Genomic DNA, 25,662 nt, shown 5'->3' on the forward strand with positions numbered 1-25,662 from the left:
AGGCAGGTTGTCAGGTCTCTTTCCTGGGGGTAGGGAAGAGACAGCATTGCCATAAAGGGGTCTCTATTTCAAAGCACAGGAATTTCTCCCAGTTGCCACTCAGTGACTAAGGAATTAGTGGCTTTGTATTTGACATTGTGGATCAATATGTTCCTCTTCATGGGCTTGCCTAAAGCATAAGTGTCAATGCCAATGACTTGTCCTTGCTGGGAGGAGGTTTAGTATCTCTAACCAACAGAATGATGAAAATGCTGTCTGCCTATAGGTAGCGTCCAGAAGTGAGTTGGTCCATTGTTGGGGCTGCTTTAGGTATGGTGTCTCCCATCATTGCTTCATGGGTTGCTGTTTAACTTCCAGAGAGCTTAGATGAAGGAGATAGATGGATTCCCATGTCTTCTCCCAATATTTACATTTGAGTTGATTTTATCATGTCTCCAGACCCTGAAATTTGAAATGACTCCTGGCCACTTATTCACCATCAGTCCAAGCAGAGAATTACTAAGTAGTAAGATCTTGAGGATGAAGTTGGTACCTGGAGGAACCCAACATGGCAGAAAGAGCTTATAGTGGCCTTTCGCAATTAAAAGCCTGGGTGGCATTCTGCTCGATGGGATTATAGAGCTGGCATGGCCTGAGATTTTTTCATCCAAGGAGTATGGGTTCTGGGGTAATAATTCATGTCTGTTCTTTATCCTTGGTGGAGACTTTTATTCTGTTTCATAACTTTTATTTGTTGTATGTTTACCATATGACAGGTTGTATGTCTCAATCTTTGTAACAACCGTGTAAGGTTGGTCCCATTCATCATGCCCATTTCGCAAAACGAGCGAGTGGAAGGTCAGACATTTGAGATAATGTCTAGTCATACAGTGACTGAGCTACAGAGCTGGGATTCCAATCTTGGACTCCAACTCTAGATCTGGATCTCCTAAGTAGGGTGGTATATCTTTAACAGTAAACACGTAAAAGATGAGGCCTTTGCTCAGGCAGGCAACAGCACCTAGCCAGAGTTTAATATCCCTGCTTTCATTGCTTTTATTTTTAATTGAAATGGTATTGGTTTTCTATTTACAGTAGTGATGAAAGTTTCCTCTAAAAGTAAATATATTTTATGTGAAAAAACAAGTGATTCTATTTAAATAAAAATATGAAGTAATTGTAAATGTGGTGTGGATGTGGCAAAAATAGTGACAGTAGCATGAGAGTGCCCCACATCTTCCATTAAGGCTGAGACATGGCCATTTGTTGGTTATGAGGGCAAAGGGCATCACAGATGCACCTTCTGGGCATTCAGAAAGTGAAATGCCAAGTGCTCCAAGTGTGTGTGTGTGTGTGTGTGTGTGTGTGAGCGGCAGAGGGGTAGGGGGGCATTAGACACCATCCTGGAGAGCTGAGAGCTGGAATGCACTGACTGTGGCAAACAGGGGGATTTCTCTGGAACATCTTAGAAAAAGGAAGCTTGATTGTAGTAAGCAGGGCAGTGGTGAATTTTACCTCTTACTGGGAAACACCTGTACATCTATTGACTTTAATGAGAGCTGATGGGAGGCCTTCATTGTGCCAGATGCTTTTTTTCATCATCTCACTAAATCCTCACAACAACCCCCTGGACACTTGTTCCCATTTTACAGTTGGGGACACTGCCATTCTGAAGGATGTCATTTTTTTTAAATGTTTATTTTTGAAAGAGAGAGAGAGAGAGAGAGGGGGGGGGGGGAGGGGCAGAGAGAGAGAGAGAGAGATAGGGAGACACAGAATCTGAAGCAAACTCCAGGCTCTGAGCTGTCAGCACAGAGCCTGACATGGGGCTCAAACATGGGGGGAACGGAGAGATCATGACCTGAGCCGAAGTTAGATGCTTAACAGACTGAGCCAACCAGGTGCCCCAAAGATGTCATTTGTAATCACACATTTACACAGGGAGCCTGACTCCAGAGGCCCTGCTCTTACCCTCTGTCCTATAGTCAGTCATTACAGATGCTTATGCATACACAGTCTCTCTTCTTTTGACTTTCATTTTTTCTTTGATGGATCTGAGAAGAGTTGTTGATTTTCAGGTCATTTTTGAACTTTGTTGTCTGGACAGGAGTGATCACTTCCAAGCTCCTTCCATGCTGGACTGGAAACCTTCATTTTTGAAAGATATTTTCATGGGATATAGAATTCTAAGTTGACAGTTCTTTTTTTCCCTTAGCATTTTATTTTATTTTAAAAAAAAATTTTTTTTTCAACATTTATTTATTTTTGGGACAGAGAGAGACAGAGCATGAACAGGGGAGGGGCAGAGAGAGAGGGAGACACAGAATCGGAAACAGGCTCCAGGCTCCGAGCCACCAGCCCAGAGCCCGACGCGGGGCTCGAACTCCCGGACCGCAAGATCGTGACCTGGCTGAAGTCGGACGCTTAACCGACTGCGCCACCCAGGCGCCCCATCTTCCCTTTTTTTAAGACTATGGTTGGATTGAACTTTTGTCCTCCCAACTGAATATAAACAGAGCCAAGAAACTTTCTTCGGCCAGGGGAGTATGAGCAGAAAGGAGACATACAAGAGACATTGTATGATTTGCCATATTCTATTTCCACTGCCATAGCTGAGAGGATAGACTGGACCAGCGGCTCCAGCTGACCCACCATGAACATGTAGTGTGCAGTAGATGCATTTTTATGGCTATTAAGATTTGAGGGATGTTTGTTATTGCATCATATCCAGCCTGCCCTGACCGATAGACTGTATCGTTTTCCTCCAGATGGAATCAAGGGGATGGTTTGTGGAAGAGAGCCCAGTAATAAAAATTTCTTACTTATAAACCTAACCTACTGACAACCACAAAGGTGGAGGGGTAGCAAGGAGGAAGATATTGTAGAACAAAGGAAAAACACACACAAGCAACACTACAGAATTCTCATAGACCCCTACCTCCTCCTGCAAACAGCAACAGCACTGTTGGATAATTAAGATGCATATGCCACCTGACATTAAGCAGCCTTTTGTGAACTGTTAATTAAGATTTAATCAGTCACATATTTTATTCTTACTGAATTAGAAGATTAGTGTTAATTTCTGGCAGGGTTCCATTACTCCCTGTTGAAGGAAATCAATGCATCTGAACATAATTTAATGAGAAGAAGCTGGTACCATAGTGAAAACAGGCTGGAGAGACATTATCTTGACATTTTAGGCAATTCAGTAAGTCTGGCAAAAGCGGAGTGATTGACAAAGTCATTATTTCTTCCACCAAGGGGTGGAAAGCACATTTCTGAGAATGAATTAAGATTTTTGGTAGTGAAAGGACACAATGAGAATTAAGAACGGGGCCGATATAGTGCTTACTCACCACCTTGTGTATGGATTCTGGGCAAGGTTTGTCAGTCATGGAATTTGCATTCCTGGCTTGAGATGAGGAAAACAACCTCAACAGAGCAGAGGTAGGCAAGATGGGCTAATCCAGTGGGTGGGATGCTTATTTGCAAGGTGTTTTTGGATTGGATCTGGTGATGACTGCTATTTACAGGAGGTCTGCCTGGGTAGGAATGTCACAGGCACTTAATACATACATGTTGAATGGATGTGTCCATGGAGGTGAATGCGTCTTTAAAGAATATCAGATGCCTCCCCCCTCTAGGAGCAGTAAAATATGCACAAATGTCCTTGAATATGCCACATGATCTTACTGCATTGAAACTGCAGGAATAGTAAATGGACAGTAGTTTGCTGGAAAACATGGTAGATGTTATCTGTTTATGTTGCTGATGTTGGGGAATTATGGTAAGACAGGTGGGGGTGGGGTAGGCGGGCAGGGCTCTGGCCTTAGGTGGTATCTCGGAATGAGATGGGGTGGCCTCACAGGTACCAGTGTGGTGAGAAGGGGGAACAGAAGCAGCATCCCAGAAGCTGGGAGACTAGGCACACAGTGTGAGGTGTCAGTTCTGACATGATCAAGCCCAAAGATAATGCCTAAGTGAGGCCAGGAAAAACCAAATAAATTACTGGGGACAGAACAGAGTCCTGCCTCTTAAGGAGAGGTTTCAGCTGGTGTTAAAAGAGAGAGAGAGAGAGAGAGAGAGAGAGAGGCTGTCAGAGGGTGCTTGGGCCTTGCCTGAGAGAGAGAGAGAGAGAGAGAGGCTGTCAGAGGGTGCTTGGGCCTTGCCTGTGAGCAGAAAGATGAGCCAGTTAGTTACAGATTTTATGGGATAAGAATGAGTTCCTACCCAACTGCCATACTGCCCTCTCTCTGCTTTTCCTTTCACCCTTTCTCCCACCATTCTTTCTTCCTTTACTCTCTTCCTCTCTCCTACATTCCTCCCAGACTATAGATGAAGAATTTACAGTTGTGCTACTTCTCTGTTAGCAGAGGAAAGAGCCCTGTCTATGGCAGAGACACACAAACTCAATTCTATAGTCTCACAAGCAAACAAAACGGGGAGGATTAGTATCCAGACCTGGGGGTACCGGCAGGCAGGCATACAGGAGAGCCTCTTGCTAAGGTCTGGGTCAGGTTGGGGGCACTGCAGGGCCAGCCTGGAGCAGGGAGAGTAAACTCCAGGAGACACCTTCAAGAGATACTGGCCTGGGGCAGTGAAGGACTGGCCTGCCAGAGTCTGGCTGTTTTCTTTGGCTGTTTTCTCGTGGGTCCTGGTGTGGTAGGCATAATTTCCAGGAATGGTCTCAAGAGTCCACACCCCTAATCCACTGAACTTGTGAATGTGACGATTTATCACTCCGGTGGCTGTGTTGTACTGCATGGCACAGTTCCCTGTGCCCTACTTTAATCCCATGAGCCCTTAAGAGCAGAGAACTTTCTCTGGGTGGTGGTGGAATGGAAGTGAGAGAGGCCTGAGGTGTGAGAATGCCTCAAAGTGCTGTTGCTGGTTTGAAGAAGCAGAGGCTGCAAGCAAGTGAATGTGAGAGGCCTTTAGGGGCCAAAAGGGACCCCTGGCCAACATCATCAAGGAAACAGGGTCCTAGTCTTACAGCCACAAGGAACAATAGCCTGCATGAGCAAGGTGGCAGAATCTTTTCCAGTTCCTGCAGATGTGAGCCCAGGTCAGCCAATGTTGTCCAATGTTGTGACTTTGCCTTGTTAGGCCTGAGCAGAGAGTCCCCTGGACTTGCGGCCCATGAGATGATACCTGTGCTGTGTAGGCTGCCCAGCTGTGGTGATTTCTTAGGCAGCAATAGCAAACTAACACACAGGACCTCCGTTGGCCAGAGTCATACCCAGAGCTGCATAATGCAAAGCTGGGTTGGGGCCAATGAGGTAGATTTGAACAAACCTGGTGGGTTTACATTTTGCCTCTGCTCAATGTGGCTTGATGGCCTTGGGTAACAACGGAACAGTAAGAAAAACAGAAATCATTCCGTATGCACATTCCCATTCTGCTGGAAGACATTTAAAAATAACAAGATTTTTTAATGAACATATAATCATTATACACATACCTCATATAGACTTTGCATCTACCTTTTTCTTAAATTAAAAAAAAAAAGGGATTCTGTAAAGATGGCAGGCTGAATTTGGCTTCTTCCTCCCACACAATCAATTGTAGTGGGGTGGCTGCTGGCCTCTGGGAGTGGCCAGATGCAATGTGGCCTAGGGCTTTGTGAGTCCCAGCAGAGAGAACTGGGGTGAGCTCAGAATGTAGTGGGTATTGGGAAGAACTTGGTCCTGAGGAAACAAGTGAGGCCCTGGAGGGAGAATTGAGTGAGGTACCTTGTCCCTGTCGGTGATCCTGGGAAGAAAAATAACGACCCATCTAAGGGGGCCTAGGAGCACAGAATGCATAAAAGAAGAATCTGGCAGATTTGATTCTTTAATTATTAAAAAAAAGGCACTGGAATGGCAAAACATATCATAAATAAAGTCAATAGATGAAGAATAGACTTGGAAAATATTATGCAAAAAAATATGCAAAGAAATCTCACAAGTCATCTAGATGAGCTTAAGAAGCCAAATTAAAAAATGGGCACTTGACAGATGAAAAAGCTCAAATGGCCAAAAAATACATGAAAGCACGCTTGCAGTTTAGTGATATAAAAACCACAACCCATGTCAGTTTATATCTTTCTGAACGTGCAGAATATAAAAAGAGTCATAATGCCTGCTCTGGTGGGGACATGAGGGATAGGAGGCCCAAACACTGCTGGTAGAAAGTTTTCTTGGAAAGCAGTCTGGGAGCAGCTGGTAACTAAAATTAAAATACATGAGCCTCTTGACTGAACTGTCCTACTCCTGCAAATCTAGCCCATGGAAGTGAAAGCACAAGTAAGAAGAGATGTTCAAGGATATTTAACGTGGCTTTGTTTGTCGAGGGAGGGAGGAAGAAACAAGGTAAAGATCATCTAGAGAGGAATGGTTGAATTAATGAAGTAAGGAAGATTTTCTGCCATTGAAATGAATGAGTCAGAGGAATGCCAGTTGTGTTAAAGGTATATGCACGAATTATTGAGTTAGTAAAGTAAGTGCTGAAAGGTGGATATATGATCCCATTTTACTGAAGATGTACATACATGTATGTAACATATATGTACTAATGATAGTCGTTTAATAATTTTGAGATAGAGAGAGAGAGAGAGCAAGAGTGTGAGCCCAGAAGAGGCAGAGAGAGAGAGGGAGAGAGAGAGTCCCAAGCAGGTTCTGAACTGTCAGTGCAGAGCCCATTGCAGGGCTCGAAGTTACAAACCAAGAGATCATGACTGGAGCCAAAATTAAGCTGGGCACTTAACTGACTGAGCCACCCAGGTGCCCTGATGTATAGTTGTTTTTTTTTTTTTTAATTTTTTAATCTATTTATTTTTGAGAGAATGAGAGAGAGACAGATCGAGAGCAGAGGAGGAACAGAGAGAGAGGGACACACAGAATCTGAAGCAGGCTCCAGGCTCTGAGCTGTCAGCACAGAACCCAACACGGGGCTCGAACCTGCGAACCTTGAGATCATGACCTGAGCTGAAGTCGGACACTCAACTGACTAAACCACTCAGGCACCCCCTTTTTAAAAAAAAAAATTTTTTTTTATAGTTATTTAAGAATAGAGAAAACTATGGAACAGTGTAGTCCAGGTTGTAATGTGAATTTCTAGGGTCCTAGAGAGGGGAATTCATGCATAAAAAGCAAAAACTAAAGGCCACATAAAGAAAATAAACTCGATATGTGTGATATGGAACCATTTAGGTAAATTTATAGATGTTTGTGTAAAGAAATGTAAAACCTTACATTTAAAAGGGGAAAATCTGGGGTGCCTAGCTGGCTCAGTTGGTTAAGCTTCAGACTGTTGATCTCAGCTCAGGTCATGATCTCAGGGTCGTGAGATTGAGCCTGAGTCGGGCTGTGCGCTAACAGTGTGGAGCCTGCTTAAGATTCTCTCTCTCTCTCTCTCTCTCTCTCTCTCTCTCTCTGCCCGTCCCCTGCACATACACTCTCTCTCTCAAAATAAATAAAGTTGAAAAAATTAAATAAAAGGGGAAATTCATTTGCTACATGGAATAAGGCTCTGATAAAGTCTGCAAGTAATTTGGGGAAAATCAAAGTGTCAAGGAATATATATTAAATTCTTATAAGATGCAATCCAGTTTAATAGTCCACTCATCCCTGTTACATCAGGTAGGTGGCAATAGCCGAGTGCTGAACAGTTTAATTGTTCTAATCTATTGGGACTTTTTATCCAGGCAACAGAGTCAAACTGTCCTCAACAGTGAGAGTGAGGGAGAGAGAGAGAGAGAGAGAGAGAGAGAGAGAGAGAGAGAGAGAGAGAGGAGAGAGGAAGAACTTCCTCTCAGGTTTCGGCTCCTGCTGTCTCCCGTGAGGTTTCCACAGATGTCAGGTGCACTGTGGGCTCTTGCTCCGTGTCCCTCCTGCCTTTGTCCCTATGGCTTTTTACTGCCTCTTTGTGTCCAGGGGTGGCTTGTCCTGTGCTGTGCCACTGCCCTATTGACACAATGCCCTTCTTCACAAATCTATCCTCCTGTTTGCTTTGTTCTCCTTCCCTTGAAGATTGTGGCTTTGAGTAGCTCATAGACTCATTTTGTGAGATTGGCTCTTTTCATAAACTATTCTCACCCTGTTTCAGGTTGCATCCAGCCTGATTTTGGCAGGAAGGGCTCTTGTTATCTTCTGGAGCTACAATGGCCTGGCTCCCTCAGACTGGGCATCACTTTTTGTGCAACCATCATTTAGAAAATAAAAAGCATTTCTCTGACAACCCTGAGAATTTCCTGGGTGTTAATACTCAAGACTCAGGGCTTTACAATTCCCATTTTTCAAGCAATTCAAAGCAAAAGGAGAAATAAACCAATTCTCTCTGTCCCGAGGACGTCTGTGCCTCTCTGTCCTCGTCTGGCACTGGCCCGCTGCCACCTTCAGCTTTATACATTTGCTTTGCATCTAGTTTTATTTTCCCCTTGGTGTGCCTGTCACTTAGTAGGTATTCAATAAATATTCAGTAACTGCTGGGAAGCTAAAGTCCTGTGGAGTGTTTGTCTCCCTCTCTCTCTCTGTCAAATTTGTTGCATTTCTTAGCACACTGGTAAGGTTTCAGTGCATATATGCTGAATTGCATTGGAAGACAGCACCGCCTAATTTTGGCCAAATTATATTTATTGTAACTTGTCTTTGCAAGTCCCAGTTATCTGGACTTTGATGAAGGGCAGTGTACTACTTTATCAGCATGGCGTGTTGGAATGAGATTGGTCTGGCAGGATAATCTCAGGTTATTTACTTAATCCTTCTCAGCCCCATTTGTAAAATGGGGCTGATCGTGTTGTGAGAAGTAAAGCACCTCTGTGGGATTTTGATCATTGGTCGACCTGTTTGTTAATTCTTCGTGCCATGCATCTTGTCACAGGTGGGGTTGCTTGGGAGCTAACAAGATGGAGATTAGCATCCATTAGGATCCACACCTGTGGAGGGGATGAGCCAGAAGCGGATGTGGGCAGAGAGGTAAAGGGGTTTGCACGGGGTGCTCTGACGCCGGTTTAGAGCTGAAGAGGTGTCCTCCACTAGCACGCGGAACCTGGCTGCTTTAACTCCAAAACCCACGACTGGGTGTAGGCTGCTCAGATTTTGCAAGTCTGGGTTCCTCACCAGAGGCAATCCCTGACTGTGGCTCGTGGCCTGGGGCTTTCTGCCCGCAGCTGTCCTGCCAGTGTCGTTAGTGAGACGCTCCTGAATGAAGGAGGATCTGAGTGGGGAGTCACAACATCCACCAGACCTTCACAGGCCAGTCCCTGCCTCACCCCATCCCTAACGGTAACCTTCCACTGGGAAAGGGCAGAAGCTGTTTACTTTAGCTTTCAAGAGACAATTTTTTTTAAAGTTTATTTTTAACAGACAGCGTGCCACGCGGGTACACGGATGGGGGAGGGGCACAGAGAAAGGGGACAGAGGATCCAAGCGGGTTCTGTGGCCATAGCAGAGAGCCCTATGTGGGGCTTGAATTCACAAACCGTGTGAACATGACCTGAGGGGAAGTCAGACACTTAACCGATTAAGCCACCCAGGCCCCTTGAAGAGGCAATTTGTAAGGTGCTTCTTAAGCTTTTTTGGTGAAGATAATAACTGTTGGTGTAAATGGGTGCTTGAGTGTGAATATATCTAGATTTTGATTATGGAGCATTCTGTCTGATCCTGGGATCATAGTGGACCGCATTACTAGATGATTGGAGCCCGTTTGTTTCAGCCTGGCAAGGGCCTCTGGAGGCTATTCTATAGAGTTCCCTTGTCTTTAGATAGAACTAATATTGCATCTGTTTCCGGAATGACCTTCAAGAGGCTTTGAAAACAGGATTATACTGTGTCTCAGAATTATTCACAGTACCAAGAGTTGATATTGGTTTACCTAACTTGGGCCAATTCAAATTAGAGTTATATGCAGGAAATCTAGTTGACCCTTAAACAAAATGGATTTGAACTGTGTGGGTTCACTTATTTGTGGATTTTTTTTTTTACATAAATACAGTACTGTGTGTTTTCTTTTATGATTTTTTCTTTTTTTTTTAAAGATTATATTTTTTATTTTTAGAGAGCGTGCATGTGTGAGCGGGTTGGGGTGGGGGAGAGGGCGGGAGAGAGAGAATGAGAATCTCACGCAGGCTGCTCAGCATGGAGCCCTATGCAGCGCTCAATCCTATGACCCTGGGATCACGACCTGGTTTGAAATCAAGAGTTAGATGCTCAACAGACTGAGCCACCCAGTCACCCCTAAAGATTTAAAAAAAAATTTTTTTTAATGTTTATTTATTTTTGAGACAGAGAGAGACAGAGCATGAATGGGGGAGGGGCAGAGAGAGAGGGAGACACAGAATCGGAAGTAGGCTCCAGGCTCTGAGCCATCAGCCCAGAGCCTGACACGGGGCTCGAACCCACGAACTGTGAGACCATGACCTGAGCTGAAGTCCAGCGCTTAACTGACTGAGCCACCCAGGCACCCTTAAGCTTATTTTTAATTTTTTTTTTTTAACGTTTATTGATTTTTGAGACAGAGAGAGACAGAGCATGAACGGGGGAGGGGCAGAGAGAGAGGGAGACACAGAATCGGAAGTAGGCTCCAGGCTCTGAGCCATCAGCCCAGAGCCTGACGCAGGGCTCGAACTCACGAACTGTGAGATCGTGACCTGAGCTGAAGTCGGATGCTCAACCGACTGAGCCACCCAGGTGCCCCTAAAGATTTTATTTTTAAGTAATCTCTACACCCAACATGGGGCTCAAACTCCCAACCCTGAGATCAAGAGTTGCTTGCTCTAGTGACTAATCCAGTCAGGTTTTCTTAATAACATTTTATGGTTTTTTTATATAATATTTTATTTCCTCTAACTTGCCATATTATAAAAATATAGTATTTAATACCTATAACATAAAAATGTGTTAATTGTTACTGGTAAGGTCTCTGGTCAACAGTAGGCTATTACTAGTTAAGTTTTGGGGAGTCAAAATAATTAACAGGTGGATTTTTGATTGTGGGGGGCGGGTTGGTGCCCCATGTTGTTCAATGGCCAAGTGGCATTCAGGGCTGCAGAAAAATAGCCCTCTTGACCTCTGCCTTGATTTCCTGGCACCTGAAAGCAGTTGCCTTCAGGATGGCTCTTTATACCCTGAAACAGATAAGTAATCAGTTTAATAGAGCAGGTCATCTCAGACTAATTGCTCATGGTTGCCTGGATCACTGCATGCAGAATTCTGTGGCATAAATGGATGCTTTAGATTTAGCAGGAAAAACCCCCATGATTGAGTAGTAACGTCTGCCACGGTACAGGGCTACTAGGCACTGCTGCTTCCGCCATCAGTTCTAGGAACTCCAAACCAGGACCAGCTCAAACTGCCATTATATGCTTCCTAATGTAATTCCCTTCCCTGCTGTCTGTCCCAAGAATCCAAGAATCTTTGAATGTTATTCAAGGAATCTTAGCAACATGTGGCATCTACTGAGTCTGTTCATGTCCTGCTGCTTGATTCTTCCTCATTTCCATCCATTCTTCCTTCCTTTCACTGGTTAAAATATTCCCGAGCAGTTCTTCTTGCTTTTCCTAAATGTTAGTTGGGTGTTCCATATCATGTTAAGAACAATGATTTATTATGTATTGTCACGTGTACATGTAATACAACAACATTTGGGGATGTTAATTTTATTTGTAATATATTAAGATAACTAATAGTTACAGGCTATAATAATACTTATGATTTAATGCATGCCTAATATATGCAATTTATATTCCTTAACTCCTTCAACCGCATAAACACCTTCTTCTCATTCACCAAAAAGGGAGATTATAGCCCAGAGAGGTTAAATAACTTCCTGCGCGTGTCATAGAAATTTTTTACTCCACTGATCATGCCCTTTCCACTGGACCACATTGCCTCTTCAGAGCCTCCTAGACTTTAATTTTTATCACACTAATATTCCTTCCAGGTTCTTAGGGTGTTTCTAATGGCACCCGAAGGGAAGGGGAACAGGAGACTGATGTCCATAGAAGTTCCCAGGCATCTGCTACCATTAGGTGCCCAAACTCTCATTTCCTGATCCTTGTGACTCCTGAGCTGTGCAGGTAGAGTTGGTAATTAGGCATCTCCTTGTATGCCTTAGGTCCCTGTGGTTGCAGGTATAAAAAGTGGATTGTGGTGTCCTAAAGAAAGAGCAGGATTTGTTGTGACTGCAGGGGGCATCTCAGGAACTCTGAGGTCAGGGGGCCCTTAGGAGCCAGGCCTAGAGCTCCTGGGGACTCGGGAGCTCCTCCTTCCCTCTGCTTTGCATGTCTGCCCCTCTACACACAAAGCACACCTTCCTCTCACAGTGAAGCTTGGCTTGCTTTATTTCCCTGTCATCATGGCAGGAAGTGGTTGCCAGTAATAGCTCTTGAGTTCACACGGCCTCTGTTCAAGAGAGTAGTCAGAAAAACTGGCTCTTTCAACTCCAGATTCTTAGAGAAGGAAACTGGTTCAGCTTGGGTCAAGTGACCAAACAACTCTTGTCCACAAAGTGACTGTATGTTGTACATAAAGCTTGACAGTGGGAGTTTACCATGTTCCTTTAAAAGAGGACACAAAGGAAGCTGCACAATCCACTCAAAAGTCCAATGCACTGGTTGATAAAAAAACTTAGATTGTTTTCCAAGCCTGGCCCCGATTTGTTACGTGGTTTTGGAACGCAGCTTAACCTATCTGGTAGCTAATAATAGGTAACATTCATGGAGAGCTTTACCATTGCTAGAGAATAATTTCAATGTTTTTTTTTGTTTGTTTTTGCGGGGTGGGGGGACACTCATGTGGGTTGGGATGGGGAGACAGGCACTGCATAGAGAGACGTAGCAATTGCCCAAGACCCCGCAGCTAGTAAGTGACAGAGCTGGAAAGTGACCTGTAGTGAAAATGTGCCTTTGTCCAATGGCAGCCTTGACTGAGCACGGACCAGCCACATCCCTGGGCATACACCAAAAACAGCCTGTCTGGCTCTTCGGGGGGTGATGGGAATGGCCATGGCCTGGGTTGCCTTTATGTACCTCGTGTGTCCAGTCTGCACTTAAAGGTGCAGGGTCACATGAAAGCACTGTGGTCTCTGACTCCCATCCAGGGTTTCCATCCTATATTTGAAGTTCTGATTGTGTTTCTTTAATCTGGAGAGTATGAGGTATACATCTCTGCCAGATCAGCACTGAAGAAAGAATGAGAAATTTCCAAAAATACAGACTGTGCAGAATCCCTTTTCATGGGGGTTCATGATGTCTCTGGGTTTGCTGTGCATCAGGCAGGTGGGGATTGTGACACTTTCCTCGGGTGTGGTCTTGGCCTTCTCTCCCATAAGCTGATAGTATGAAACATCTTCTCCATTGTGGTGATTTCACCTCCTACTAAATAGCGTTTTTGAAATTATTTGTTGATGTCTTCTTTCTGCTGATGGAACATCATTTTCATGAGGTCAGGATCTGATCCATACTGATTTGTCGCACATTGTTTTGCCTACATGGACACTCTGCAAATCTTAAGCTAATGGGTAAAGAAAGAAAACATCTTTTTTTTTTTAATATATGAAATTTATTGTCACGTTGGTTTCCATACAACACCCAGTGCTCATCCCAAAAGGTGCCCTCCCCAATACCCATCACCCACCCTCCCCTCCCTCCCACCCCCCATCAACCCTCAGTTTGTTCTCAGTTTTTAACAGTCTCTTATGCTTTGGCTCTCTCCCACTCTAACCTCTTTTTTTTTTTTTTTTTTCCTTCCCCTCCCCCATGGGTTTCTGTTAAGTTTCTCAGGATCCACATAAGAGTGAAACCATATGGTATCTGTCTTTCTCTGTATGGCTTATTTCACTTAGCATCACACTCTCCAGTTCCATCCACGTTGTTACTAAAGGCCATATTTCATTTTTTCTCATTGCCACGTAGTATTCCATTGTGTATATAAACCACAATTTCTTTATCCATTCATCAGTTGATGGACATTTAGGCTCTTTCCATAATTTGGCTATTGTTGAGAGTGCTGCTATAAACATTGGGGTACAAGTGCCCCTATGCATCAGTACTCCTGTATCCCTTGGATAAATTCCTAGCAGTGCTATTGCTGGGTCATAGGGTAGGTCTATTTTTAATTTTCTGAGGAACCTCCACACTGCTTTCCAGAGCGGCTGCACCAATTTGCATTCCCACCCACAGTGCAAGAGGGTTCCCGTTTCTCCACATCCTCTCCAGCATCTATAGTCTCCTGATTTGTTCATTTTGGCCACTCTGACTGGCATGAGGTGATATCTGAGTGTGGTTTTGATTTGTATTTCCCTCATAAGGAGCGACGTTGAACATCTTTTCATGTGCCTGTTGGCCATCCGGATGTCTTCTTTAGAGAAGTGTCTATTCATGTTTTCTGCCCATTTCTTCACTGGGTTATGTTTTTCGGGTGTGGAGTTTGGTGAGCTCTTTATAGATTTTGGATACTAGCCCTTTGTCCGATATGTCATTTGCAAATATCTTTTCCCATTCCGTTGGTTGCCTTTTAGTTTTGTTGGTTGTTTCCTTTGCTGTGCAGAAGCTTTTTATCTTCATAAGGTCCCAGTAATTCACTTTTGCTTTTAATTCCCTTGCCTTTGGGGATGTGTCGAGTAAGAGATTGCTACGGCTGAGGTCAGAGAGGTCTTTTCCTGCTTTCTCCTCTAAGGTTTTGATGGTTTCCTGTCTCACATTCAGGTCCTTTATCCATTTTGAGTTTATTTTTGTGAATGGTGTGAGAAAGTGGTCTAGTTTCAACCTTCTGCATGTTGCTGTCCAGTTCTCCCAGCACCATTTGTTAAAGAGACTGTCTTTTTTCCATTGGATGTTCTTTCCTGCTTTGTCAAAGATGAGTTGGCCATACGTTTGTGGGTCTAGTTCTGGGGTTTCTATTCTATTCCATTGGTCTATGTGTGTCTGTTTTTGTGCCAATACCATGCTGTCTTGATGATGACAGCTTTGTAGTAGAGGCTAAAGTCTGGGATTGTGATGCCTCCTGCTTTGGCCGTCTTCTTCAAAATTCCTTTGGCTATTCGGGGCCTTTTGTGGTTCCATATGAATTTTGGGATTGCTTGTTCTAGTTTCAAGAAGAATGCTGGTGCAATTTTGATTGGGATTGCATTGAATGTGTAGATAGCTTTGGGTAGTATTGACATTTTGACAATATTTATTCTTCCAATCCATGAGCAGGGAATGTCTTTCCATTTCTTTAAATCTTCTTCAATTACCTTCATAAGTTTTCTATAGTTTTCAGCATACAGAGAAAGAAAACATCTTTTAATCAGATGAACTTAGTTGTCCATTTTGAATGTTCTCTTAGGCCACTAGGTTTTTGTGTATGGTGAAATTTTGTTTATGGGTAAAGGGTTGACAGTCTGTGAAAAGATGCTATGGTTGGATTTCACATTTCTTTCTAGAGTTGCCTCTTGGAATTCTGAGTCAAATGTTCTCTTAATTTGCTTGTAATGTGAAGCAATTGTAGTTACAAGCTTTTCTGGGGCAGACTTGATGCTTTCAAAGACCACCATTGCTTTATCTCATTGTCCCAACTGGGCAACACATCCCATGTCAGAATCTGCAGCTGGGTTTGGAGAGGAAGGGGGATCCAGGGTCCACAGTCGCCATGTTTCCACACTGGGTCCTGAAACTTGCATGATGGGGGTCCCTTCCCCACGTTGGCCCCTCAGATCTCTTGTTGCATTAATGATCTCCCAGGGAAAAAAGGGTGAAGTGATGTTGTTTACCATAGTGGGCCACAGTGCAGAGTCAGCTGTAGGACCTCCCTTCTTCATTGTGGTCCCCACATCTAAGAAAGAGAGACCACTTGGTATTTGAATATGGCAGGTGCGTCTGGCTAAGCACGGCAAGATTTGTGGAGAGGGGGCTATGCTGGCCTAGGGGAGAGTGGCTGGAAGGGCTTCTCTGGAAGCCTACATGGAGTGTGAGCACATAGACTCTTCCACCGAGGGGAGGTTACCATCTCTCCCAGCTGACCTGGGAACCCCTTGCATCCCCACAAGTGGGGCTTGGCAAGAGTGAGGCCAGCCTGCCCCAGCTCTGAGAGGTAGCTTTTTGCAGCCAGTAGGATCCCAAACCCCCAATCTTAGGTCTACACACTTCCCTGTAAAGCTGTGTATGCCTTCGTGGGTCCAATGCGGCAGCTCCCTGGGCTTCATGTTACCAGTGGAAGAAGAAAGTGAGGACACAAGGTCTAGAGCAGAAGTGGTGCAGGTGGCAAGTGGTGAAAATTAAACCATCAAAGAGAAGGAACCTCCTTTGTCTCCTTCTTTAAAAAAAAACAAAAAGTGATTTAACATTCACGAGAAATTCAAAGATGGGGTTTTCCCTAAAGCAAGTCTGCTCTTAAAGATGAAGAAATAATGACTGCAACTCTCCCACCCCACCTCAGTTGAAGGGCACATTTGGACTTGGTGGTCCCCCGAATTAGGCTGCTGTGTGTGTGTGAGGGAGCTTGCAGGGAACCACACCTTCATGGGATGCATGAGGCATCCCCTAAATTCCTGATCCAAGTTGGGATGACTGTAAGCAGGAGGGTTGCTCATTTTTTTTTTCTTTCTTGGAAAAGAATAAATAAAGCCATCAGATGAAAATATCAATTTCATTGAACCTAAAAGATCCAAATCCTACTCAGTGTTTGCATCAGCTGGCAGGGTCGCTGTCAATAATGGAAGGTCATTGTTAGGGACCTTTATGGTCAGCACAGAGCCTCTCAGCTGGTTTGTTTCCAGGGATGCTACAGATGAGGCAAAAACACTTTTTCCTCTTTCTGTGATTGAATTCTTTGCTGGAGGGAGTGGCTGTTACCTTCTCAGCCCTGAGTCCTGAGATGGTTTTTCACCAGCCCATTGGCTCCCAAAATGTAGCTCTTTGCTCTCCAGAGAGTCCACCTGGAGGCTTTTTCTGTTCTCACTCCAGGGAGGAGGGCAGAGACACCTTTCCTGATTGTCCTGAAGGGGTGGCTACTCACTGGTCAAGTGTTTCTCCTCTGCAAGTTGCTGCCCGCTCTGGTTCATTACCATTAAGTGGTCTTGGGGGGTGTGTGTGGACCGGGCCAGGTGGTAAACAAATGAGTCCGTGATACAGGAGCTGCAACCATCCCAGTTTTACAGGTGAAGAAGCTGGTGTTCACAGCAGAGTGGCAAATTGCCCAAGATAATGCCTGGGTGAGTGTTAAAGCCTGCATTCTAACCCATGTTGGCATCTGACTGGGTCCAGCCCCAGGGCTCCTCAGTGTCCTGACTCTGTTCATGGGGGCCTCCAATGCATTCTTGTTTTCACTGCGGAGTGTCTCATACAGTAGGCCTGGAGCCCAGCCATCCTCTCTACCCCTCCCTGACTTCGTGATGTGCTAGGGCCCTTGAGGGGTGTACCAGGGATCTCCACAGAAACACAATCACTGGGATGCCTATCTCTGCCTGTCTCTATAGAGATTTAAGGGAATGACTCACTTGATCATGGAGGCTGGAAAGTCCCAAATCTGTAGGGTGGGCTCCTGGGCTGGAGCCTAGAAGGGCCATGCTGCAGTCCAAAGGTCGTCTGCTACAGAATTCCCTCTTGGTCTGGGGAGGTCAGTTTTTCTGTTCTGTTTAGGCTTTGATCTGAGACCCACCCACATGAGGGAGAGCAGTTGGCTTTACTCAGAGCCACTGATTTAAATGTTGATTTTTATCCAAAAACATCTTTCCAGAAGTGTTCAGAATTAAATTTGTCCACATATCTGGGCACTGTGGCCTAGCCATGTTGACACATGAAATTAACTTAGAGTAGAATTACTCAAGTTGGAAATCCTCGACCCTGAAGCTGCTGTCATCAATGCAGACCCTGTGGGGTTTGGAGGCTATGATGTTGTTATGCTGTGTGGGTGGCTTTGCCTTGTGGGCCCTGTGTCTTGGGGAGTAGAGAGCAGGGGAGCCCTGACCGTAGCAACTGGCTGTGTGTGTGGCAGGGGAGGGGTACATAATGCAAGCAGTGGGAGACTTTGTATGAACCTTCTTCATTTCAGAAATACACCCTGGGTGTACCTTGCAAAGCTAGAGATGGGAACCCTTGTGGCTTTGTGAAATGGTTCATGATGTAGCTCAAGCATCTAGCTTTGTCCCCATTGTGAAGGGGTGACTCATACATGGTTGAATACATGGGTGGTCTGATTAAGTAGCAAATGTCCCCAACAGAATTTCAGTCCTTTATTCAACAGTGATTGAGCATGCACCTCATAAGTGCTGGGTGCTGAGCTGAGCTAAGCAGAAGGACTCGAGAGACCAAGAAACATGGTTCCTGCCCTTAAGTTGGCTGCATTATAGTTGGGAAAGTACAGCAATACAGGATATTAGGCAAACAAACAATATACTTTCAGGTTATCATGAGCAATATAAAAGAAACAGGCTGCTGAGACAGAGAGGCCGCGAGAGACTGGCCTTCACCAAGAAGTTCTGAGAAGGCTTCTTGGAGGAGGTGACATTTAAGCAGAAACCTGAAGGGTGAGGTGGAACCAGCCTGTGCCTATCAGGGGAAGAGTGTTTTAGGAAAATGGGATATCATGTGGAAACGATCCCAAGAGCCTAGTGGTTTCAAGAAACTGAATATAATTCAATATATAACAGTCTGTAGTAAAAAGATTTTTGGGGGAAATGTAGCTAAAACAGAGTCACATGGAAGCCTCTTTCCCTGGAGTGTCACTGTTTTGTTCATGGAGTCCTTTGACAAGGTCATCATTAGGGCCTATCTCGATGAGTGGTGCAGGAGGTGGTCTCTGTTCCAAGACAGACTTCGAGTCTGAGGTTTTTCAGTTGGGAAGTTTTGGGGAGGGTCTGCTCAGCCATGAGAGCATTAGCCACTCCTGGTGCTCCAGATGGAGAAAGGAACAAGGCAAATCAGCCTCCATGGGCCCTCCTGCCCTGACTCACCACCATACTGTTTTTCATTCCCCCTTTATCCTCTCCAGCAGGAGCATTTCATCATGATTTTCTCGTGGTGATCTCTTTGCTTAAGGCAGTGACTTTGGGGAGCAGGTGGGTTGGTATTGGATTCTCTGCAGCTCCTGGTCCCACTCAGTCCAGGCCTTTGTGCTTTGTTGGGATTTGTTTGCCATGAATCCCTGTGCTGCTCAGATGGTCAGGCCCTGGGAAGGACCTAGAGGACAAGGAGTTTCTGATCAATTTAACGTTTATTGAAGGGTGAGCTCTGGGTGACCTCTGGCAGGGTGAGACTTTTTAGTTGCAGTCACCTTAGGGTTTCCAGGAGGATTTTGGAGGGCTCATGGGGTCCTGAGTGAGTGGAAACAGAGCTGAGTACCACTCCTGATGAGGGTGGGGTCCTCGTGTTTGCAGGATTACGTTGTTCTGCCCTGAGCCTCCCAGAATGAGGTCTGGACAGCAACAGCGTCCTGGAAATTGCAACCCTGCCTTGGATGGGCTGTTACCCCTCCTTCAAAACCATCTTAAGTGTACCATTGCACCATAATTCTGGCATTATCAATAAGAAATCACTGTCAGTGTCTGGATTGCTTTGTCCAATGAGTGCCTGTCAGGCCTGTTCCGTGAGCCACACATTGTGCCAGGTGCTGGGGCTACATCAGTGAATGAAACCCAAATCCCTGCCCCGGAAACCTGACCTTCCTTCAAAGATTTTCCTAGAATTTTTCCATCCTGAGGTCATCTGTTGCATCTTCCTATTGTGCTAATTGTACAGGGAGATAGAAGGCTATTATTATCTCAAGAACTTTGCACTGACTTGGGAGTTTATAATTGGAGGTTACACATTCAGTCACTCATCCGTAAGTATTTATTGAGCAACAAGTATAGGTTCACCACCATCTGGTTGTGGTGGGGGGATGTAGTGGGGAAGGACTAGGAATAAGTCCCTTTCTTCATGGAGCACTGAGTGAGGAAGATGGATGTCCAGCAAATTGTCACGTAGTTAGTTAATGGCAGTTGTGCAGGACATGGGAACAGGTGTCGGAGCCTGATCTCAGCTTGGGAGTTAGGGCAGGACTCCTAAAGCAATTGATACTGGAAGGGTAAGTGGGACTTAGCCAGGAACAGTCCAGCTGGAGGAAATTGTATGTGCAAAGGTCCTGTGGTGGTGGGGGGGGCATAGTGTTTGAGAAATGGTAAGAAGGAGTGGGGGTTGGAGTGTGGTGATCCAGGGGTGCAGGGTGAAGTTGGAGGGCTGGGCGGGTTAGGGGTGAAAGAGGCAGAGCATCCAGGAGTGGGAAGGAATTTCAAGATCATGTCCCAGGCTGAGAGGGCAATTCTAGTGGCTGAGGGAGTGAAATCTGGACTTTAGGTAGGGTGACTTTATGCATCCAGTGATCAGAGCTCAGTGGCAGTCCTGCCTGGCCAAGGTTTTTACATATAAGCGGTACCATACAGGCTGTTGGTGAGGCACAAATGATCAGACTGACTGCCCTTATTTTAGAACAGACACTTTGCTACCACAGCCCCTTTACTACCTTGACAAATGTACAGATAATAGAGCCCACCCTTACACATAGCATCATAAGAAATCAGTATCTTGGTCTAGTATTAAGGAGAAATAAAAGGAGGCAATTTATAATAATAGGTACTTCAGTATGTAAATGCTCAATTACGCTGGAGTACATGTTGAAGTAACAGCTCTCAAATCTGCTTCTAATGGATATGGGGATTTAAGAGAAGGATGACAATTTCCAAGTGAGTATTAGTGGTGCTGTTTTTTGTGTTTTTTTTTCCTGTAATGACATTTGAAGACAGGAGCCACAGGAGAATGCTTATAAGTACGTAAGAATGGGTAGGTTCGTAGAGCTACTGAGTGGGGAGAGTACTCAGTGTTGTCCTTATGACTTGGATACCACAGGGTGTTTTGTTCTCGGTGACTTGATTTTTCAGGATGCTGAACATCCCTTGGTCAATTTTGAATGGCACAAAGTAAAATATGTCTTACATTTACGTGTCAGAACAAATCAGTGTTTATTTCAACCACGCAAACATACTTTGTATCTACGTCTGGAGTGGACTTAGGTTCTAGCTTATGATCATGCTAAACGGGTCTATTTATTATTGCCACAGAGGATGTCTGGTGGGCTGACTCAGAACTGTGAGACATGGGTAAGGGTGTGGGTCTGCCCCTCACACTGCAGGATGCATCCCCTCTGTGCCCACTGAATGCCACATGCCTCCAGAATCCCTGGGACAACCAAAATCATCTCCATAAATTCCCAGAGCTACCTCTAGGGGGCAGCACCTTCTCCATAAGGATCACAGTCCTGATAGGACTGAAGCCCTGGATGGGTTAATGAAGGGGACTCTGGGGGGAGTGTTTACAGATACAGTTGGTTGCCCTAGTGGGGAGAGAAGGTAAATTGTGGCCATAGTTGGTGCTCTTTTGGAGGTAGTCAAGATGTCTGGGAGACTGTGTGGCCCTGAGACTCTGGGGTCCAGACCAGCGGAGCTCTGCAGGACAGCGGGGTCTCAGGTATAGAACAAGGGCAGTGGGGATCTGCATGGGGAGGCCTGGACGTCACAGCCATTTGAAAGCTTTTGTGTCATAAATCTGAAAAACGCAATTCTGAAAGCGTGGGACAGAATCAAATTGGCCTATAAAAATAAAAACACGGTTACAGTAAAAATGAGATGAAATGGGAAAGGGCAGGCGCTCGCTACAAGGAGCCTGTCGTTGCCACTAACCAAATCAGTCCCTGTAATAACCCTGGAGTGAAGCTCACGGGCTCATCAGGCCTCTGTCCGGCCCCTGTAATTTAACTAGAGGACGTACCTGTGTTTACTGTGTGTGATTAGTCCTCGTCGATTGCTCTTTATTGGTGTTGGATTAACTTAAGGGCTCTGATTTTCTGTAATTTCCCGATTTACAGTCTTAGCTTACAAGTGGGCTGGGTTTTTAGTTTTCATTCTTAATTCCCTTCTAGCAAAAATGAACTGACAAACCCAAAAAACAAACAAAAAAAAAACTTCAGGTTTTTTTTTTTTCTGTTAACCACAGGGGATGCGACAAGTCAAAGTGGGGGGTTACCTGGGAATGCCCAGAGCCCCAGGTGATTGGTTGGCCCCCTGCCATCCCCACGTGAATGATATCTGTACTTTTCATTGCCTCCTTGGTTGTCTTGGGTCATTGTTGTGGTTGTGGAGGAATCGTTGGAAATCTCAAAAAGGAAACCTGAGTGCAGGCCTGGGTCATATCAGAACCCCTGAGGCAGCATGTTTTGGGGGGCTCCTCATTCATGCTCTCTGCCTACCCTTTCCACTTCTTGGTGGGGGTGAGAATTTTAAGTCACAAGCATGCTGCCTGCAATCACTCTGGCTAGTTGCCAGGTCTCAGGACATGGATTTTATGTTTGTAGCTCATGATGGCTTGAGGGGCAGGATTCCAGCTCTTGCTTGGAGATGGAATTATAGCTCCTGATGGCATCTTCGGGAAGGACAGAGTCATTGACCTCCAGCCTCTGGGAAAAGGGGAGGGCAGAATAATTGAGGGATAAAAAAAGAGGGCGGATTAAAAAAAAAATCTATATATTTCCTCCCCATTACAAAAATACATGGTCTTATTGCCTCCTTTGTTGCGTAGCAGGTACTGCAATGATAATGAATTAATGAGTTATTTGTTGAATAGCTGCTTTTCCCCTCTCTCCACTTCATAGTTTCCTAGTGTATTAGGCCTTCGTGTTCACTCAATCCCCAGCATCTAGTCCCAATAAATAGCTGTTGCATGGATGGATGGAAAATTCTGGAGACGGAAGACATTGGAAAGAAGATTAACACTGTCCTTCCTATAATGCGGAGCTAGCTGGTGGTTCCCAGCCCTGGTAGCACATGGGAGTCACCTGGGGGAGCATTTTACTAATGCATTCTGGGTCTACCCAGAGCAATCCAATCAGAAATCTCCGCTGGGAGGTTGGGCAGGGGGGTTCAGGCATCAGAGCTTTGCAAAACTCCCAGCTGACTCTAATTGCAGACAGCCTGAGACCCTTTGATGTATGTCCTGACAGTCATAGCCCCATTTTTAAAAACAAAATAGTTATAAACGTAAAACACATGCATGCTATGCAAATCAAGGGGTATGGAGTGTGTTGCTTTAGAAATAAAACTTCCTGTGCACTCCCAGCCTCAAACCCACATACCAGAGGTATCTACTTGAAGCAATTTTTGTGTGAAGTTCTTCTGATAACTACTGCCCCTTAACTCTAACTCATGTACTAATATCCTTATTTATTGGTTATCATTTTTAAAAGCTGTATCTGCTAACTCAATATTTTTTTTTTTCAACGTTTATTTATTTTTGGGACAGAGAGAGACAGAGCATGAACGGGGGAGGGGCAGAGAGAGAGGGAGACACAGAATCGGAAACAGGCTCCAGGCTCTGAGCCATCAGCCCAGAGCCTGACGCGGGGCTCGAACTCACGGACCGTGAGATCGTGACCTGGCTGAAGTCGGACGCTTAACCGACTGCGCCACCCAGGCGCCCCTGCTAACTCAATATTGACTCTACGAGATAAATATCTATTGGCAAATAAAGAATTTACCTCATTTGCAGTAACACTTTCCCCTTATGATATTTGGTAGTTTTATCTGTAATGTTAGCTATTCTCTTGGTTACCTTTATACCTTTAAATAATCTTAAGCCTCTATTTTTCATTTCCTTTACTGAATATCTCCTGATCACTAAATAAGATGAAAAAATTAGAGTCCTACTACTTCTTTCCATCTCTGCATCTGCTGTTAACTACAGTCTCAAGGCTTATAACATTTCCATTTTCTCCTGTAACTGTCCTTGTCATCTAAGCTTTATCTGTAGATTAATTTTTGTTTTAAATGAAAAAGCAGTTAATGATATGTATTGTAGAACAAATAATGCAGTTGGTCTCAAGAGAAGGAAATGTCTCTGATTATCTATTTCTTTAGTGGCCTCTTGTTCACTTCTACCCTTGTGGTTCAGCCCCTTGCTTCTCTTGGTGTTCTTCAGATGCCTGGTGATCCTTGGTCATCCATCCATATTTATGAAGGAAAGACTAAACTGATAAACACAGATAGAGGTGTGGGTTTCCTCTGCTGAGTGTGGATCTGTTTATCCATTAGACCTCAAACCTTTTAATTGGAGGGCTGATTGTGGGGGTGGGGTTATTGTGTGTCATCTGGTGGGTTTTTCTTTAGCATGTGTGGGAGTGGAGCTGGCAGGCAAGCAAGCAGGTTAATGTTTCCCCCAATGCCAGTGTGAGTAGGGCTATTGTAAAGGATGGGAACACCACCCTAGAATTGTTGGATCTCCCTTGGGAAGACGGATCCATTTCTTTTCTTTTTTTTTAAGTTTATTTATTTTGAGAGAGAGAGACAGAGCTTGAGCAGGGGAGGGGCAGAGAGAGAAGTGTTGGATCTCCTTTTGGAAAATGGATCCATTTCTTTTCTTTGTTTTTTTTTTTATTTTTTTAAGTTTATTTTGAGAGAGAGACAGAGCTTGAGCGGGGGAGGGACAGAGAGAGAGGGACACAAAGAATCTGAAGCAGGCTTCAGGCTCTGAGCTGTTAGCACAGAACCCAACATGGTGCTCAAAACCACAAACTGTGAGATCATGACCTGAGCCTAAGTCAGATGCCTAACTGATTTAGGGGCCCCAAGATAGGTCAATTTCTTAAGCAAACACCTTTCTAATTTCAGTTTTCAGGTGAACTTCATCACTGCCAGGTGAATACAGGTAGGATCCAGGAAGACCATCCCATTCTTTCCAATTCTTAGCGTCATCATAGTCTCCCTGTTTATTATTGTTTCACTGAAACATGTCCTCAAGCTGCCATATTTAAGTATCCAATGTTTTTCTATGGCCAAAGCAATTACATAATTGCTTTGTTACCTTTTTCCATACCACTAAATACTGTCAACTAATTTTTAGAGATGACATTAACATTCCAATGTATGGATGGTTATATATGATTTAGTCACATCTCCATTTTTGATTCTGTGATTCTCAACTAAGTGGAGTTCCAGCGCACAATCCTTGTGCTTCACTCTGGGTACATACCTTGGTTGATTTTCTTAGAAATTGGAGTTCTTCGAAGACTTGCGGCACAAAGTTCTAGACTGCCCCTCATAGGAAAGTTTTTAAAGGTTCAAGTTAAAGTGGGGAACAGACTAAAAAGCTTATCAGATAAAACTGCCCCAGTGCAAGCAGTCAGGGAGGGGAGGGGGCATTGCCAGATGGAGTGCCACATGCAGTCTGTGACTTCACTCCCTCCTGGTCCTCTGGAGAGACAGCTCAAGCTTTCGGTTCCTGCCTAGGAGCATCAGTGTGGCTTGTGACTTAGGCAGGCCCATGCTGCTTTTTCTTCATCGATGACAAGGACAGATGAGCCATTTGGTCATTTGTCGTCCTTGGTTTCAAGGTATGGGTACTGGTTTTGTTGGATTAGGGGCCACAGAAGACTCCGGCCCAGAAATCTATCACTGTGCGTAGTCGAGTGATTTACATTCATACAATGCCTGGGCTTCTCTAAGCTCTTTGCTTTTAGGTCACATTATTAAGAAGTGCTTCTTTTGAAGAGATAAAGGAATCCTCAGAACTCATCTTTTTTGCATCCAAGACAGGGCTATATTTGAAATACCAGAAGAAAATATTCTTTTGGATCACTTAAACTCTTTGAACTGAATTTTTAATTTCATCCTAGGGCAAGTCAATCTCCAGAGTCTTTTCTTCCA

This window comes from Lynx canadensis, chromosome E3 (assembly GCF_007474595.2).
Source record: "Lynx canadensis isolate LIC74 chromosome E3, mLynCan4.pri.v2, whole genome shotgun sequence".
NCBI lineage: Eukaryota > Metazoa > Chordata > Mammalia > Carnivora > Felidae > Lynx > Lynx canadensis.